Here is a 20,725-nt window from a genome sequence, read left to right as displayed (position 1 = left end):
CTGCTGGCAATGCCCCTACTTATACAGCCCAAAACGCCATTAGCCTTCTTGGCAACAAGGGCACACTGATGACTCATATCCAGCTTCTTGTCCACTGTAACCCCTGGGTCCTTTTCTGCAGAACTGCTTCCTAGCCATTCGGTCCCTAGTCTGTAACAGTGCATGGGATTCTTCCGTCCTAAGTGCAGGACTCTGCACTTGTCCTTGTTGAACCTCATCAGGTTTCTTTTGGCCCAATCCTCTAATTTTTCTAGGAAAAGTGAGGTCCCTGATCTGAATCTATTTCTTTAAGGGCACCCCATCTTGTAATAAATTGATCCACCAGAACTCTAGCTGTAGTTAACACTATTATTTCTTGAGTGCATTGCTTCCACCCATTTAGTAAAAGGATTCACTATTTCCAAACAATACTGCTTTCCTTTTGCAGTTTTTGCCCGTGGACCAATAAAATCAATTTTCAACCCTAGCCCGTGGATCCTCTATTCTCTGATATCCTAGTGGTCCTTTTGTTATTTTAGTATCTGCATTATTTGCTGCACAGGGTAAACAATTATTTACATATTGTTCTACATCTGCCCTCATATTTGGCCACCAACCTACCATTTGCCGTCTATCAAGAGTTTTATCTATTCCCATATGCCCATTATCATGTACCAGTGAGATCATTTAAGTTCTAATTTCTTTTGGAACTATCCATACAGACATATCTTCTTCTGTTTTGGTTGCTAATACTAATCCGGTTTAATGTTGCCAGATTTTCCATCCTTGGTGTCTTTCTTTTGACACCAATTTTTGTAATTCAGGGTCTTTTCTTTGTAAAGCTACTAAATCAATTTGTTCTATTCTTTCCCTTCTATCTTAGCTTCTGGGATCGATTGGAATTGTGGCTGCCATACTATCCCTTCCTTGGCTCCTTCTTTTGCTTGTTCATCTGCCTTCTTATTCCACTGAGCTCCTTCAACATTTTTCTTATGAGCTTTCACTTTTCCCATTAATACTGGTTGTGTCCTTTGCTGTGCCAACTCCCACAAATATATCAACTTTTCAGCATGAACAATGTATTTACCATCTGCTGATTTCATGCTCCTCTTTTGCCACTGAGGCATCCAATCTACAATAGTCATTAAGACCCATTCAGAATCTGTGAAAACAGCCACAGTTTCATCTGTTGGCGTATTTTCCAATGCTACTGTTAGAACTACAATTTCAGCAGCCTGTGCTGAATGAGGTAAACACTATCCCTTGAAGACCTTTTCATCAAATATCCTTACAGTTGCATACCCCGTGTATACCTTGCCTTCCTCGTAAAAGCTCGACCCGTCCACAAACCAAATTACATCTACTCTATCCATGATCCCACTTAGAATTGTTCCACCCTGGAATAATATAGGTCCTTCAGGAGGAATCTCTGGTAAGGGACATTCATGTTGTTCCCCTTCAATTATGAAGCCACAAGGAACTGGTGATAGACTTGGAACCTTTTCCATTGTTATATTTTTATTCAGCAAGGCTAATGTCCATTTTGCTAATCTAAGACTAGATACATGCCCATCATTATTTTTTCCTGCTAAGACATACATACACAGACATGGGAGAATGGGATGTTTTAAGAAGCACTGGGGATAGTCCTACTAAATACTCCCAATGTTGCAGAGTCCAAACCAATGCTAATACCTCTTTTTCACAAGGAGTACATCCTTGTTCTACTTCATTCAGAACCTTGAAGGCATATGCCACTGGTCGAAGACCTGTACCATGGTCTTGACTCAATACAGCACTCATTATAGTACTAGTAGTAGCCAATTGAAGCACAAAAGGTTGTCCTACTTTTGGGTATGCTAAAGGTGTGGCTTGTGCTAATGCTTTCTTGAGCTGCCTAAAAGCTTTTTTCTGTTCTATTCCCCATTCCCAGTTATTACCCTTTTAAAATAACTTATACAGGGAACTAGCTTTCTCTAAATAATTCTCTATAAATTCTCTGGAAAAATTACTCATACCCAAAAATGACCTTAAAGTAGATACATCTGTGGGGGCTGGTAATTTTTGCAACAATTCTATCTGTTGTTTATCTGGTGATCGTCCTTCTTGTCCCAACGTTACTCCTTTGTAGTTTACTTGCTGTTGGCATATTTGAGCCTTTTCTGGGTTTACCTCAAACCCGGTTTCTTTTATTTTCTGTAACACTTGATAAAATATTTCTAAATTTTCTTCCTTAATTTTTGTGCTTATAAGGATGACATCTACATATGATATGATGCTCTCCTTACTAGGCATGTTATCCCACATTTTGTTCACGTGCATGTAGTAGAAAGCAGGACTGTTATAGAAATCCTGTGGGGTTCTGGTGAAACAAAACTCTCTTCCCTGGAAAGTAAAGGCAAATTTGTACCAAGAGTCTGGGTGCAAAGGGATTGCAAAGAATGGGTTCGCTAAATCCAGGACAGTGAACCCTTGAGCTCCTCCCATAATAGGAGCAATTACTTCAGGATACTTTGCTACCACAGGAACAGTCATTGGAGTTACCTTATTCAATGGCCTAAGGTCAATGGTTAATCTCCAAGCTTTACCATCTGGTTTTAAAACTTGCCAAATAGCAGCATTATCTGTGCTTTGTTGCTCTACAATTACTCCTTGATCCAAAAGCCCTTGGATAGTTTTCATTAAACTAGATCCTTCCTTCCTTGTACTGTCTTTGAGGTGGGGGATCAGGTCCAGTGATCAAGACTTCACCTTCTATTTTTCCACATTCAGCCTTATTGGTTGTCCAGATTTCCTTATACTTTTGTGCTATTTCCAGAACCTCTGTTGACCAATCAGGCGATTTTATTTCTTCAGCAGCCTTGATAGCAGCTAACCTATATCCTTCCTCGATAATGTGACAGTCAGCGGCGATCCCCCCCATTAACAGCTAGCAGCCGTTATGGCAGCCAGCGGCCATTAGGGGGAAGCAGACACCTCAAGTACACAGTAGCCTGAACTTTTCAACTGTCTTCCCTTTCAAGGCCTTGAGGTAGTTGGAGCTGGTCCCAAACTGGTTTTCACTGACCAGATAGCAGAAGTACAGGGTCTGTTAACCACCAATCAAATGTTAACATGACCAGGGCCTGTGTTTGAGTGTATAAAAGATCTTTGGCTTTTGTATGAGTTAGAGTTTTTGTACCAAGGTGCAAAGCTCTCCTTTCTTCTGCAGAATAAAGCAACCTTTTCCTTATCCCTGTCTGGCTGTTATTGGCTCTCAGCTAGGCGGACCCGACATTTCGGTAACAATAACAATTGGTCAATCATCTGTTCTGATCTTATTAGAAGGTATTTCCCATAATACCTTATTTACCAAATCCAGTCACCTCAAGTTTACCTAATATATCAATACCAATTATTTCATCACCATCTGAATTCATCAAACCAAACTATTCTTTACTTTGGTTTTTCCCTAATTGAAAATGAATTGGAGCACTAAATGGTACTCCTTGCTTTATTAAATCCCTGCAACTTTCTGACTATCACAGGAGATCCAAATAAATCCCTATTCTTTGTACTAACTAAAGAAAATGTGGCACCTGTGTCTATCAACATATTTTGTCCAAACACTCCCCTATTAAATTCCACCTATACAGTGGGTCTCCCCCCAGTCATCTGTTTGTAAATGTGCCACTAAATTAACTTGATCTTGTTTTACCAATATTGGGGCGATAGGGGGCGCTCCCTATACCTGATTTCTAGGGTGTGATGGAGCCATTGACTCACTATTCTCATGGTCCACTAATCTTCGAAGTAGTTCTTCTGTAGGTAACCCATCAATTTGTTTGTAGGATTCATACTGTAGCAGTTTTCTCCATAGCCAATTTCTTCCTGAATTGCCTTTCCTTTCATAAGGAACACAACGTTTGTTCCTATCTTTTTCTGGCTTTTACCCTTCTTTGTTTCATTGATTCTGCTGATTTCCTTGTCCTTTGGGACCATTATTAGAGAAAGTTATTACTGATACTTTTTCAAGTTTTCCTTTCTGAGGTGGTTTTGAAGGTAGCATGGTCTCCCTCTGTATTTCATACAGTCTTCTTACTTTATCTTCTATAATATGCAGAGGGGTTTGTGCTGGATCATCAAGGATCATTGCCATTCTGATGGTTGGATCAAAGCCTAGCATTAATGCTCTTTTAAACTGTGGAGAATCATATATTAGTTGATATCCCAATGGAATGATTCCTGCATGTTTATACAACAATTTCTTTCTGGCTAGATATGGTTCAAGTCTTTCCTTTGGTTTTTGCTTCTCTTGATGAAAACATACCACTGCATCTTCTCCAGGAGAGAAAAACTTCAAAATGTCTCTTCCTACTAAATCAGTATCACCTTCTCTTCCTCCCTGGATGTCATAAGGAAGTCCAGCAAATTCATCTGAATTCATGCATTCTTTTATTAATGCACTTCCTGTTAATCCAGGTATCCCTGTTGTCTTAGCTAACCATCCAATCACTCTGTTTCTGTTCAAAGGACCCATGGACTTTCCTAGAGCTCTAATTTGCTCAGGGGTATAGGGTCTTTCTTCTACCATCTCTTTTATACCTCCTCTGTTTCCTTGTGTGGTAGTTTTGGTTACTGTGTAGGTAATAATTGGAGCTATGGGAGGTGGCCTTTGATATTCTTCTGGCTCTTCTCTTGATGAGCTGTAAAATTCTGGCATAGGTTCCTTGGGATACTCATTATAACAAGGAGGACCCATGTATTCTGCATCTGATTCCTCCTCTTCATCATGTAGGGATTTTATTGCTGCTATGGCTCCCTTGTTGGTTTTCAATTCTTCCTCTAATGTGTGAATTTTCCTTCTACATGCTTCATGATTTAATTTTCTCTCCTTTTTCTCATCTGAGACAACCAATTTCATTGCAACTTGTCTATTGATTGCCTTCTATTTCAATTCTTCAAATTCTACTGTTAGCTTCTCCCGCTCCTCTTTTATTTTACTTAATTCCTTTTGTGACAACCATCTGAAGTGATTGAGTCAGAATAGAGGCTCTCAAAGTGTCACCTTCTGCTGTTAGATTAGCTTTCTCTTTTCTTAGTTCTCTTAGTTCCTTCAATGCTTTATTAATTTCTATATCTAAAGTTGTAGCTGTAAGCAAGAGTCCTTGCAAGGCAACCTGTTTCTTTTCCTCTTTGCTTGGTTCCCTTGAGAGCAAGCCTTTCTTCTTTGGTTGGATCCATTGTTCCCATTGCTTGCATAATTGTTGGTAGGCACCAGGCCCAATAAAAACACCTTCTTTCCAAAAACCCCATCCAATTTTCTTTACAAAATTCTCCAAGCTGTTTTCCAATATCATTTCTGAATTATCCTCATTACTCAAACAACAAGGAGTCTGGTGGCACCTTAAAGACTAATCGATTTATTTGGGCATAAGCTTTCGTGAATAAAAACCTCACTTCTTCGGATGCATAGAGTGAAAGTTACAGATGCAGGCATTATATACTGACACATGGAGAGCAGGGAGTTGCTTCGCAAGTGGAGAACCAGTGTTGACAGGGCCAATTCAATCAGGGTGGATGTAGTCCACTCCCAATAATAGATGAGGAGGTGTCAATTCCAGGAGAGGAAAAGCTGCTTCTGTAATGAGCCAGCCACTCCCAGTCCCTATTCAAGCCCAGATTAATGGTGTTAAATTTGCAAATGAATTTTAGTTCTGCTGTTTCTCTTTGAAGTCTGTTTCTGAAGTTTTTTTGTTCAATGATAGTGACTTTTAAATCTGTAATAGAATGACCAGGGAGATTGAAGTGTTCACTTACTGGCTTATGTATGTTACCATTCCTGATGTCCGATTTGTGTCCATTTATTCTTTTGCGGAGGGACTGTCCGGTTTGGCCAATGTACATGGCAGAGGGGCATTGCTGGCACATGATGGCATATATAACATTAGTGGATGTGCAGGTGAATGAGCCCTTGATGGTGTGGCTGATGTGGTTGGGTCCTCTGATGGTGTCGCCAGAGTAGATATGGGGACAGAGTAGGCAACGAGGTTTGCTACAGGGATTGGTTCCTGGGTTGGTGTTTCTGTGGTGTGGTGTGTAGTTGCTGGTGAGTATTTGCTTCAGGTTGGGGAGTTGTCTGTAAGCGAGGACTGGCCTGCCTCCCAAGGTCTGTGAGAGTGAGGGATCATTTTCCAGGATAGGTTGTAGATCGTGGATAATGCGCTGGAGAGGTTTTAGCTGGGGGCTGTATGTGATGGCCAGTGGTGTTCTGTTATTGTCCTTGTTGGGCCTGTCCTGTAGTAGGTGATTTCTGGGTACTCGTCTTGCTCTGTCAATCTATTTCCTCACTTCCCCAGGTGGGTATTGTAGTTTTACGAATGCTTGATAAAGATCTTGTAGGTGTTTGTCTCTGTCTGAGGGGTTGGAGCAAATTCGATTGTATCTTAGGGCTTGGCTGTAGACAATGGATCGTGTGATGTGTCTTGGATGGAAGCTGGAGGCATGTAGGTACGTAGAGCGGTCAGTAGGTTTCCGGTATAGGGTGGTGTTTATGTGGCCACCACTTATTTGCACTGTAGTGTCCAGGAAGTGGATCTCTTGTGTGGACTGGTCCAGGCTGAGGTTGATGGTGGGGTGGAAATTGTTGAAGTCCAGGTGGAATTCTTCAAGGGCCTCCTTTCCGTGGGTCCATATGATGAAGATGTCATCAATGTAGCGCAAGTAGAGGAGGGGCACTAGGGGACGAGAGCTGAGGAAGCGTTGTTCTAAGTCAGCCATAAAAATGTTGGCATACTGTGGGGCCATGCGGGTACCCATAACAGTGCCACTGACTTGAAGGTATAAGTTGTCCCCAAATCTGAAGTGGTTGTGGGTGAGGACAAAGTCACAAAGCTCAGCCACCAGGCTTGCTGTGGCCTCATCAGGGATACTGTTCCTGACAGCTTGTAGTCCATCCTCATGTGGAATATTGGTGTAAAGTGCTTCTACATCCATGGTGGCCAGGATGGTGTTTTCAGGAAGAACACCAATGCATTGTAGTTTCCTCAGGAAGTCGGTGGTGTCTCGAAGATAGCTGGGAGTGCTGGTAGCGTAGGGTCTGAGGAGAGAGTCCAAATAGCCAGATAATCCTGCTGTAAGAGTGCCAATGCCTGAGATGATGGGGCGTCCAGGGTTTCTGGGTTTATGGATCTTGGGTAGCAGATAGAATACCCCTGGTCGGGGTTCTGGGGGTGTGTCCACGTAGATTTGTTCCCGTACTGTAGCTGGGAATTTCTTGAGCAGATGGTGTAGTTTCTTTTGGTATTCCTCAGTGGGATCAGAGGATAGTGGCCTGTAGAATGTGGTCTTGGAGAGTTGCCTGGCAGCCTCCTGTTCATAATCTGACCTGTTCATTATGACTACAGCACCTCCTTTGTCAGCCCCTTTGATGATAATGTCAGAGTTGTTTCTGAGGCTGTGGATGGCATTGCGTTCTGTACGGCTGAGGTTATGGGACAAGTGATGTTGTTTGTCCACAATTTCAGCCTGTGCACGTCTGCGGAAGCACTCTATGTAGAGGGCCAGTCTATCATTTCGACCATCAGGAGGAGTCCACGCAGAGTTCTTCTTCTTGTAGTGTTGGTAGGAGGGTTCCTGTGGGTCAGTGCACTGTTCAGTGGTGCGTTGAAAATATTCCTTGAGTCGGAGACGATGAAAGTAGGCTTCCAGATCACCGCAGAACTGTATCGTGTTCGTGGGGATGGTGGGACAGAAAGAGAGTCCCTGAGATAGGACAGATTCTTCTGCTGGGCTAAGTGTGTGGTTGGAAAGATTGACAATGTTGTTAGATGAGTTGAGGATACCACTGTTGTAGCCCCCTGTGGCAGGTAGGAGTTTAGATAGCTTACTGTCCTTTTTCCTCTGTAGAGAAGTGAAGTGTGCATTGTAAATGGCTTGTCTCATTTTTGTAAAGTCCAGCCACGTGGAAGTTTGTGTGGAAGGTTGGTATTGTATGAGAGTCTCCAGTTCTGAGAGCTCATTCTTGATCTTCTCCTGTCTGCTGTACAGGATGCTGATCAGGTGGTTCCTCAGTTTCTTTGAGAGTGTGTGGCACAGTCTCTCACCATAGTCAGTGTAGCATGTTGATTGCAATGGATTTTTTACCTTCAGTCCATTTGGTATGATGTCCATCTGTTTGCATTTGGAGAGGAAGATGATGTCTGTCTGTATCTGTGCAAGTTTTTTGTTGAGGTTGATGGATTTCCACATTACTCAGTTTCCCTTTCATGGTCATTTTGATATTACTTCCCAATCCCTCAGAACAGGAAAGTAAAATAATTAAAAAAAAAAAGAAACCTCAAAGGTTCCTACTTCCCAATCTCTCAGAACAGGAAAGCACAGAGAAACTTTACCTTCCTATCCCTCAGAACAGGAAAATTCTACCTTCCTATCCCTCAGAATAGGAAAGCACAAACAAATTCTACCTTCTTGTCCCTCAGAACAGGAAAGCAATTAGTTTCACCATAGTCTCAGGATTATCTACTGTACAGCATTTGCTTTTGAGATCTTATAAATGAAATTTTTCGTTTACCTTAATTACCTACCTTTTATGTTCTTACCTTTGATGTAACTTACCTTTTCTTGAACTCATAGAAGAAATCAGTAGAAAGAAAGAATAGAGAAAGAAAATTAAACAATAGAAGAGAAGAAAAGAGGAAGAAAAAGAAAAGGGAAAAATTACTGCTTGTTGTCTGTTGTCCTTTTATCCAGTAGGGAGTTCTATAACCTTTCTTTAGGCCTTAAAATAATACCTTCAAGCCTTAGGGTTTTAATAGCACCTTCAAGCCCACCCCCATCAGGGACACCAATTTGTTACCCCAAATTTTGGACTCAAGGCACTTCAGTATTGGTCTTCCTATGATTATAAATTGATTTCTTAATTTATTCTGTCCAAATGGGGAGAAAGGTAGTGACCAGCCCTAAAGGAATTGCCAGGATATTACCAGGAATTTTGTCTCTGACCTACAGAGGACTCCCCAGAGCAGGCTAATCCTGCTAACCCTGGAAAGGACACAGATACAGCCCTCCAATCAAGAATAGGCACACAAGTAGCAATACTTCAAAAACAGAGTTTTATTTATTAAAAGAAAGTAGATAGTTACAATGTATCTAATAAAGTGGAAAAAGAAAAAGAAATTACAATGTATAGTAGGCAATAAGGCACAACTGGATTACAGGTACTTAAAAAAAATCGTGCAATATCAGTACACTCTGAACTTTTCATACATATGCTTAAGGCCTATAATACAATAACCTTAAATGCATTACAATGTAGCATATAAGTACCTGATGCATATGCATAAAACAGTGTTACAATATAGCATTAAACAAGCACGAAACAATTAACAATTACCATTCTGCAAGGAGTGGCCAGCTGTTTACAGGATGGGGTGGGGCAGTTCTCACTCAGAAGCAGGCAACCAGCTTTATTGACACGCATACACACAAGCGGTCCTTTTGAATTAAGCAAAAATCAGATTTAATCTCTCAATCCCTCTGCTTCATCTTAAGGTCCTTCCGCTCTGTCACTCTTTCGCACTCTCCAGTCTCTGCTCTACTCCCTCTTCCTCTGATCTCTCTAGTCTTCTTCTGCTGCTGCTTCTTCTTGATGATCTTCTCCTTCTCTTTCTTCTTCTCCTACCACACACACCTTCTAGCTTCCCAGCCGTCTCCTTGTGTTCAGTTCTCTGACCTTTTCTGATTGGTTGACCTTTCAAGCTGCCTGTTCCCTGCGTGGGTGGCAGTGGCGTAGCCAGGTTCTAACATCAGGGGGAGCGAACACATAAAAAAAGGCGCCACCCGACATATCAAATTACTAATTACATAAGAAGAACTATACATTTTGTAGCCTGTGTGACAAAGTTCCTCCTCTACCTTGGTGGGTCCTGCGCTTATTGGCGGATTTGCTCGCTTCACAGATTCACCCTGTGGGTCAGGAAACAGTCCAGAGACCTTCCCCTCTGGTAGAAGCTATAGTCCAGGTCAATTCCTCCTGTGTTTGATCAGGAGTTGGGAGGTATGGGGGGAACCTGGGCCCGCCCTCTACTCCGGGTTCCAGCCCAGGGCCCTGTGGACTGCAGCTGTTTAGAGTGCCTCCTGGTACAGTTGCACGACAGCTACAACTCCCTGGGCTACTTCCCCATGGCCTCCTCCCAACACCTTCTTTGTCCTCACCACCGGACCTTCCTCCTGATGTCTGATAATGCTTGTACTTCTCAGTCCTCCAGCAGTACACCTACTCACTCTCAGCTTCTTGCACACCTCTTGCTCCCAGTTCCTCACACACTTCCTCTCCCTGGCTCCCCCTGGCTTGACTGGAGTGAGCCCTTTTATAGCATCAGAGGGGCCTTAATTAGAGTCAGGTGCTTAACTGCCTCACCTGACTCTTAGCAGGTTAATTGGAGTCAGGTGGTCTATTAGCCTGGAGCAGCCCCTGCTCTGGTCACTCAGGGAACAGAAAACTACTTATCCAGTGGCCAGTATATCTCCCTTCTGCTACTCTGCTGTTCCCAACTGGTCTGGGTCTATCACACCTGGTATTACCATATGCCTTTGATTACACTGCTCTACAGCCAAAATGCTTCTGAAATAAATGTAGTCAAACTTTACTAATTCTGGGTCACTGAGAATGAAAATGATGCTTAAAATTGTTGATTGGCTCTAGTTTTCAAGATATGCTATTGGGTCAGTATATACGACCCTTGACTTGGGAATGGCGGAGGATAAGTGAGTTATAAAGGGAAGGGATCTCAATTTAAACCAGAAATGACTAAAATACATCTTTGACTGGATCTATGAATAAATCTATGACTGGGTTTGGACAGTACTTGCTTTTTAGGCAAAACAATGAATGATGCAATCTGAAGCTGGTATTGCGTCATACATGATATGAATTGCATCATGTTATTCCTAGAAGTCATGGATGATGCAATCATAACGAAGCTTACATCACTCTGCTGAACAAATTGCCCTATATCAGCTCTAGAAATCATACAGTGTCGTGCTCTCTTATTTGTCAGTGTTTGATTTTGCAAAGGGACACATTTCTGTTTAGCCAAAATGAGCAGAGATACCTCGTACTTGTGTGAACAGTGCAGATAACTTCTGCTATGTTTGTGGTGAAGTGACTTTTGCATCACAAAAGCACAGTATAACCACTATGGTTAAGAAAGCCTATCACCTTTATTTTGGCTGCAAAATTGGAGATCAGGACAAGAGGTGGGCCCCACACATATGCTGCAACACTTGTGCAACAAATCTTCGCCAGTGGTTGAACAGGAAAAGGACATCTATGCCTTTTGCAGTGCCAATGATTTGGAGAGAGCCAACAGATCATACCAGCAATTGTTACTTCTGCATGGTGCCTCCAGTTGGGAAAGGTCTTTCAAAGAAGAAAAAGTGGACTGTGCATTATCCAAACATTCCATCAGCTCTACGCCCAGTACCCCACGGAGAAGGACTGCCGGTTCCTGATGCACCAGAATCATTCTCACTTGAGTCAGACGAGGAAGAGGAAGAGGATGAAACTTCTGGTCCTGAACCCTCAATGTCACAGGACCCACATTTTCTCCCATCCTCCTCCTCTGAACCACACCTCATAACACAAGGTGAACTGAATGACCTTGTCAGGGATTTGGAACTACCCAAGAGTAAGGCAGAGCTGTTGGGCTCCAGACTACAGCAGTGGAATCTCCTGACAGGTGATGTTAGGGTTTCCATGTTCCGTGTCCGTCAAAACGATCTTGTCCCATTCTTCTTCATGGTAGGTGATCTTGTAGCCTGCAACAACATCGATGGTGTGATGGCAGACCTCAACATTGTTCACGATCCAGATGAGTGGAGACTGTTCATTGATTCATCGAAGACAAGTCTTAAAGCTGTTTTACTGCATAAGGGCAATGTTTTGCCATCAATTCCAGTTGGTCATGCAGTCCATATGAAGGAAACCTATGACAACATGAAACAACTTTTGAGGTGCATAAACTATGACCAACATCAGTGGCAGTTTTGTGGCGATTTGAAGGTTGTTGCTCTCTTGCTTGGTCTGCAGACTGGATACACAAAGTACTGCTGTTTTCTCTGCGAATGGGATAGTCGTGCAAGAGATTCCCACTACATCAAGAAAGACTGGCCACTCCGACAGTCATTGGAGCCTGGGAGGAAAAGTGTTCAGCATCCACCACTTGTTGAATCAAGGAAGATTTTGTTACCACCCTTACACATCAAGCTGGGTCTGATGAAGAACTTTGTCAAGGCCATTGACAAAACACAAGCAGCTTTCAAGTACCTCCGTGGAAAATTTCCAAGGTTAAGTGAAGCTAAGATAAAGGAAGGTGTCTTTGTTGGTCCTCAGATTTGTGAACTTCTTCGAGATGATGCATTTGACCATGCACTGTGTGGCAAGGAAAAGATGGCATGGAAAGCCTTCCAGTTAGTGGCAATAAATTTTCTCGGAAACAACAAGGCAGACAACTACAGGTTGTTGGTGGAAAACCTCCTCAAGGCATACAAAAGCCTTGGTTGCAACATGTCACTAAAGATACATTTTTTGCACTCTCATCTAGATTTTTTTCCACCGAACTGCGGAGCAGTGAGCGACGAGCACGGCGAGCGATTTCACCAGGACATTGCAACAATGGAGAAACGCTATCAGGGCAAATGGAGCCCATCAATGCTTGCAGACTATTGCTGGACAGTGACAAGAGATGCTCCATTTAATGAATACAAGAGACAAGCCAAGAAGCGCTGAGTAGACACTGAATAGGACTAAACTATGTATATAATAGTTTTTTGCCTTTTGTTTCATAATAAATTTTATTTATATAACCCTTTTGCTGATTTTTAAAGTGTTACATAAACAGGACAGGTGAAATATTCTCATGTAAAGCAACTATAAACACATGAAAAGACCTAGGTTTACAATTTATGATTAAAACTCTACTATCTACACAATATACATAGACATAAAATATAAAAACTTAAATATCTTAGAAACAGTAGCCAATCAGTTGTTTTAATTGTCATATTTGAATTCAGCACATCAAAATACATAATAAATAGCACATTTTATCTCTGAAGCAGACGACTTCTCAAAAATTGTAGACCAGTGTTATCATCATTCCATCGAGTTTCCGTAATGCCGGTTATGTCAATATCCTCATTTAATACCAGGTTCTCAAGTTTACCCATCTTGGTATTTACACTTCTTTTATTTGTATACAAGCACTGATAAAAATTGTCAATATTTAGTTGTCTGCCTTCATGTGATGTAATTGAATGGGACTGTTTTGCGTTTGACTGTTGCTCTTCAGTTCTTACCTGTAATTTATCAACTTTTATCCTTTCCTCTTTACTAGGATATACAGTATCCCATTTAATAAATCCTCCAGAAAGAGGTGTGTCTGTACAAATCATATGCTCCTCCACACCTATTGGCTTTCCCCCAGCCCTTAGTTTAAAAACTTGAATGCCATGTGTCTGTGCCTGCTCCCATTGAAGTCAATGATAAAGCCCCATTAACTTCAGTGGGAAGGATCATTAAGACCAATTGTTATTGTAAAAGTAGGAATATAATTTCCTTTGCATCATGCAGGTGCAGAACATACATTTATTTTTTTGCCAGTTGCCAAGAGCAATCATCCTCTTTAAATATGTTGCCTTACTGATAACCAGAGGATAGTATACACTTAAAATCACAAAGCAATGCCTGTATTTTAAAAATACTGTATTCTTATGCTTCCTTTTCAAATGAAAATGACACTTAAACGGTTTCCAATATTCAAAAGGCTTGTTTTATCAAGAGAAGGTAGGAAGGAAACAAATCATTTATTTACTCTGTCCCTCGGTATATATATTGCTTTATTGCCTGCGGACTAAGAATGATTCTTTAAGAGTGAATTTAAAGCCTCTGCAGAGGGTCAGCAAAAGCCCCACTTTAGTTTCATTTCCATCCATAAAATAGATCTTGTATCAGATCTGCAGTGAAAGTGTTCTTAAAATGAACCACATGTGCTGGGTCATCATCCGAGACTGCTATAACATGAAATATATGGCAGAATGTGGGTAAAACAGCAGGAGACATATAATTCTCCCTCAAGGAGTTCAGTCACAAATTTAATTAATGCATTTTTTTAACGAGTGTCATCAGCATGGAAGCATGTCCTCTGGAATGGTGGCTGAAGCATTAAGGGGCATACAGATGTTTAGTATATCTGGCATGTAAATACCTTGCAATGCCGGCTACAAAAGTGCCATGGAAACGCCTGTTCTCACTTTCAGGTGACATTGTAAATAAGAAGCAGGCAGCATTATCTCCCATAAATGGAAACAGACTTGTTTCTCTTTGCGATTGGCTGAACAAGAAGTAGAACTCTGTGGACTTGTAGGCTTTAAAACAGGGGTGGGCAAAGTTTTTGGACTGAGGGCCAAATCTGGGAATAGAAATGGTATGGCGGGCCATGAATACTCACAATATTGGGGTTGGGGTGCGGGAGGGGATGAGGGCTCTGGTTGGGGGTGCGGGATCTGGGGTGGGGCCAGAAATGAGAAGTTCAGGGTGAGGGAGGGGGCGCTGGGGTGGGGGATAGGGTGCGGGGGGTAGGTGGTGAGGGCTCCAGCTGGGGGTGCAGGCTCTGGGGTGGGGCTGGGGATGAGGAGTTTGGGGTGTATTAGGGTGTTCCAGGCTTGGAACGAGGGGTTCGGCGGGCAGGAGAGGGATCAGGGCTGGGGCAGGGGGTTGAGGTATAGGAAGGGGTGCAGGCTCTGGCTGTCGGGGTGGGCTTGGGATGAGAGGTTTGGAGTGCAAGAGGGTGCTCCAGGCTGGGATCGAGGGGTTTGGAGGGTGGAAGGGGGATCAGGGCTGGGGGAGGGTGTTGGGGCACAGGAGGAGGCTCAGGGGTGTAGGCTCCGGGCAGCGTTTATCTCAAGCGGCTCCCGGAAGCAGTGGCAGGTCCCTTCTCCGGCTCCTACGCGGAGGTGCGGCCAGGCAGCTCTGTGCACTGCCCCGTCCGCAGGCCCCACCCCTGCAGCTCCCATTGACTGTGGTTCCTGGCCAATGGGAGCTGCGGGGGCGGCGCTTGGGGTGGGGGCAGCGTGCAGAGCGGAGCCCCCTGCTTGCCTCTACGCGTAGGAGCTGGAGGGAGGCCATGCCGCTGCTTCTGGGAGCCGCATGGAGCAGCCCCTGACCCTTCTCCCCAGCTGGAGCGCTGTAGCAGGGCAAGCCGCAGACCCCGCTCCCTAGTGGGAGCTCGAGGGCCGGATTCGGACCGCGGGCCATAGTTTGCCCACCTCGCTCTAAAGTTTTACAGTGTTTTGTTTTTGAGTGAAGTTATGTAACAAAAAAAAATCTACATTTATAAGTTGCACTTTCACGATAAAGAGATTGCACTACAGTACTTGTATGAGGTGAATTGAAAAATACTATTTCTTTTGTTTATCATTTTTACAGTTCAAATATTAGTAATAAAAATAATAATATAAAGTGAACACTGTACACTTTGTATTCTGTGTTGTAATTGAAATCCATATATTTGAAAATGTAGAAAAACATCCAAAAATATTTAATAAATTTCAATTGGTATTCTATTATTGTTTAACTGTGCGATTAAAACTGTGCTTAATCACGATAACTTTTTTTAATCACAATTAATTTTTTTGAGTTAATCATGTGAGCTAACTGCAATTAATCGACAACCCCATTGAACATGCTTTGCTTTATTTTGCCAGCATGATATTTGTTTGATTAGAAATTTAATAGCATGTCTCTATCCTTAGTGACTATATTTGACTTAACCAGTCGCAAACAGAGCTTGCAGGTGAGGCGGAATCCTCAGAAGCCTTGGAATTTTATAAATGCATCATGGGCCATTCCACGCCTTATTTTTCAATGCCTGATGTGCAAATGTGCCCTTAGATCCCGCAGACACAGATCTGTCAAATATGTCTTCGTTTCGTAGCTGAACCTGCTATAGCGTATCACATTAAAGTAAATGAAAAAGCAATTTAAAAGCTCTGTTAGTCATGAATCTTATCCCAGAGCTAATCCCTTCTCTGAAGTTTACTTTTCAGAGCTATGCCTTTCTTCCTGTGGAGTGGAGTTTTTTGTTTGTTTGGAATACATTACAAGCCAACCAAAAAATGAGTTATGATTTATGGCTTTTTGAAACTACATATATTCGACACACATAAAATACTAATAAGATATGCTGCAAACCAGTAGGTAACCAATAACTGTCTAATTTAAAACTTTATAAATCAAATATGCCATTTCCAAGCCTGATAGGAAGCCAAAATCCTATTATGAGATTTTCACCCCGGTTTTGAAAATTTAAGAAATATGGATAATTCAGATAAGGTTTAGATAATCATCTGCTTGGCTGCTTAAACAAACCAAAGCTTTTGAGCTTGTCTCATCACTAGTAACATAGTGTTGGGCAGGATCTTCTATTTTTGATTTATCTGAAGCCATGTATGTGTCCTAATGGTTCAACCGTTTGTCACTGGTTTTGTTACCTGCACAATATAGGGCACCCTGCCTATACCCTACCAAAGGCTCAAGACATGACCTGGTTAATTTAGGAACCCCGATCCTTTCCCTTCTGAGGGCTCAGAGCGTAAGGCACCTACCCTTTCCCCTGGGGCTCAGGGAGAAACCTGGTAAATTTAAGTACCCATCCTTACCCACAGGGCTCAGAGCTCTATGGATCTGCGGGACCTTTTCCCAGTGAAAGAGTCTTACACGGCTGTGCTCTGAACATCTATTTATTCGCAACACACAGAGAATACATTTGCCAAGCAAATCTATTATGCTCACCACTCCCAATATACAGACAAATTACACCTGATGGCCAGTCAGGATCCACTTGTCTGGGGGTTCCAGCACCCTTACACACCACAGTGATGGAGGGGGGTATGATGTGTCATAGCTTCTTGTTGTACTACAGTCCAGAGTTGATTCCCAAAGAGCATTGTTTCTCATTTACATTATATAGGTAAAACTAGCTGTCTTCTTTAACTCTAGTGCCTTGCATGGTGACAGGTTTCAGAGTGGTAGCCATATTAGTCTGTATCAGCAAAAAGAATGAGGAGTACTTGTGGCACCTTAGAGACTAACAAAATTGTTTGGGCATAAGTTTTCATGGGCTAAACCAACCCCATAGGTAACAAAATTTAAGCAATCATGCACTGGCACCTACATTTCCTTCTCCCTGCCCAAGTCTTTTCCATTTTATCTTTCATGCCCAAATTGTAGCTTATTTATTACCTTTCCTGTTTGTGCAGATGGCCAGCATAAATTTGCTGGTCAGAACTTATATCTTTTGTTGAGTCTCTGTATCCTCCCTAAAACTTTCTGGCATCAGGGTGTCTCTACTTTACAACCTTTGTGGTTATAACTCTTGTTAGGGACATATGTGTTGGAACTAGGGGTGCTGCTGCACCCCCATTATATTCAGGGTTTACAATTTGGTTCAAGGGCTCTCAGCACCCCCACTATAAAAATTGTTATGGATCACACTGCATCACGGGGATGGGATCACCGCCGCATGATGCAGTTTTCTCCATCCCATAATTCCAAGGGCTTCTGACAATGTTTCATGCTGTTTTTCAACTGCCCCTGTAAACTTTGTGTTCACCATCTCTGCCTGAAAGCATGGATCCTGCACTGCTCACCAGTCTTGCAATAAGCATTATGAACACAACGCAGCTGATCCTGCAGTATTTCATGAGCTGCAAATCTGAACAGGAATCCATGGTGCCTGCCCTGCTGTGTGCCATGGAAAGAAACAATTCAAGATTGGTGTTGTCATTCATGGAGCAGCTGCACATGGTGAACTGTCACTATTGGCCTTGGGAAACAAGCACTGAGTTGGGGGATTGGATTGTGATGCAGGTATGGGATGATGAGCAGTGGCTGCAGAACTTTTTATGTGCGAAGCCACCTTCCTTGAACTCTGTGCAGAGCTTGCCCCCACCTTGCAGTGCAAGGACACCAAAATGGGAGGTGCCATAATGATGGAGTGTGGAGACCACTATATGGAAGCTGGCAACTCCGGACTGCTACTGGTCAGTCGTGAAACAGTTTGGAGTTGGGAAGTCCACTATGGGGTTGCGGTGATGCAAATGTGCAGTGCCATTAATCGACTCCTACCAAGGACTGTGACTCTGGGCAATGTGTGGGAAATAGTGTATGGCTTTGCGGCAATGGGATTCCCTAACTGCAGCGGAGTGATACATGGCCCATATACTACAATTTTGGCCCAGACCATCTTGCGTTGGAGTACGTTAACAGAAAGGGCTCCCTCTCTATGATATTGTTGGTGCTGGTGGATCACCACAGTCATTTTACTAACATCAAAGCGGGGTGGTCAGGGATGGTGCATGACCACACTCGACTTTTGGAACACTGTCCTGTATAGAAAGTTACATGCAGGGACTTTCTTTCCAAACCAGAAGATTCCAATAGGGGATGTGGAAAAGCCCATAGTGATCCTGGGAGACCCAGCCTTCCCCTTACTCCCATGACTCATGAAGCCTTACACTGGAAACCTTGCCAGCAGCAAGGAGAGTTTCGACAACAGGCTCAGCAGGTACCAAATGATTGTAGAATGTTTGTTTGGCAGATTAAAGGGGCGCTGGTGCTGCCTTTTTGGCAGATTAGATTTCAGTGAGGAAAATATTCCCATGGTCATAGCAGCCTGCTGTGCTATGCATAACATTTGTGAAGCAAAGGGGGTAACGTTTCCCCAGAGGTGGAGCATTGAGGTGGATCGCCTGGCAGCTGATTTTGAACAGACAGACACCAGGGCTATTGGAGTGGCTCAACAAGGGGCTATTCAAATTAGGGAGGCTTTGAAGCAGCATTTTGACAATGAGCCCCAGTAATGTGTCTTTCTGTAATGCATTCGGCCAGGCATTGTTTACTTGCCACCTCGAATGACCCTTGTAATGATTCCTGCCTGAGCATTAATTGTAGTCTGTAAATGTGCTGATTGCCACTGTGTATGAATTTCTTCTGCAACCACCTTGTGTAGGTTATAGTCGTGGGGCAAGCATGCCTTGTTCCCTTTTGGGGTGGGGTAAGGGTTGCTATGTTATCCTGAACAATGAGTTTTAGGCACTGCTCCACTAGTCTGCCTATTGCCCCCTTAATCTGTTCTTTCTGAGGTAAAAGTTCCTGGGGTTGTTAAGGAAACACTCAAAGGACACGGATATAACCTTCCGATAAAGTAATTGACACAGGCATTAATCTTTCCAAAACAAAGTATCTTTTATTAAAATAACTACTAATCCCTAATGCAGTGTATCCTAAAAATTCTAAATAAAGCACAAACATCTTTGAGACACAAATCCCTTATTGCAAGTAAAGAGCACTTGAACTACAATAGCATATAGTTCAAATGATATTAAGTGAAACAATTTGTTGCAAGTGGCCAGTTTGCAACAAATTGCCGATAGGGATCTCAAATTGCTTTAAAGTTCATGTATATAAAATACAATTAAAACACACATACACACATTTCAAGCACACGCATATTAAATACTATAAAAGCTATCCTAAACTATACTTATACTAAACTAGCATTAAAGAGTGCTAAGCTTACTCTATAAATCTGTTGCTGCTTTCTTTTAAAAATCAAATCACTGCCACTGCTGTTCGGCTCCTGGTCAGCCAGTTCTGCTCCACTCCAGCTTTCTTTTCTCTCCCTAAAGCAGTTTGTCTCTGGCTTTCCGGCTCCTCCTGCACAGCTCTTGCCTCTTCAGATGCAGTCTCTGGACTCCAAAAAATGTATGCTACACTGTAGCTCTGTCTTTATATCGTTTCCTATTCTTGGATACAGTTCCTCACTCGCACATGCTCAGTCTTGACCATTACCTCAGAATTCTGATTGACAGCTCTGACCTTTAAAACAAATTGTGGCTGGTATGAGTGGGTTCTGACCAGCTAGAGGCTTAACTGACTGACCTCTCTGTAACCCCTTACTGCACATGCTCAGTAGTACTATACCATTGACTGTCAGGTCTTTGCTGGGCATGTTTTGCTCATGCTTAATAATTGCCAATCTTGCACATGCTCACTGATGTCCTTTACCTCAGAGCTATGATTCTGCTCATCCACACTCACATACACTTGGCTCTTTGCCAGGGCACTTTTTTTCTTCTTCTTTAGAAATCCTAACTTTTTACCGAGCATGCTCAGGGTCTGCAGCATCCATTTCAGAGTGGAATGATTTTTGCTTATTCAGAATGGAGATCAGAAATACAAAGTAGAGACTGGAGAGTTTTCTCTGGTAATAGCTATAGCCCCATGGCTGAGTCCACCCGACCACTTGTAGCCTTGGGGTGGTGTAGCCTACTGGGCAGTCAGTATGGCGGCCCTCCCTCTCAGGGCTGTGTGGCCCAAGGGCTACAGTCAATATAATTGCCCTCTCCCTCAGGGCTGTGTGGCCTACTGGCCAGGGTCAATATGGCTGCCCTCTCCCTCAGGGAGGGTGGCGCACCAAACAGTATAAGCTCAGGCCCTCAGGCAGGGCAGATTTCCAAACAAACAGTCTAGGGGCTCAGGCCCTTGAGCAGGGCAGAGCCAAAAACAGTCTTATCACCTGACATCCTGGCTCGGGTGGACGGCAGACAAACGCAGGCCTCTGAGCCCAAGGTGGGGAGGCTGCCATCCTGGGGTGGAGTTGGCAGCAGAGGGTAGGGGAACTCAGGCCCACCCAACTCCACCAGG

Source organism: Emys orbicularis, chromosome 1 (assembly GCF_028017835.1).
Source record: "Emys orbicularis isolate rEmyOrb1 chromosome 1, rEmyOrb1.hap1, whole genome shotgun sequence".
NCBI classification, from domain to species: domain Eukaryota; kingdom Metazoa; phylum Chordata; order Testudines; family Emydidae; genus Emys; species Emys orbicularis.
Note: the sequence above shows the minus strand (reverse complement) of the source record.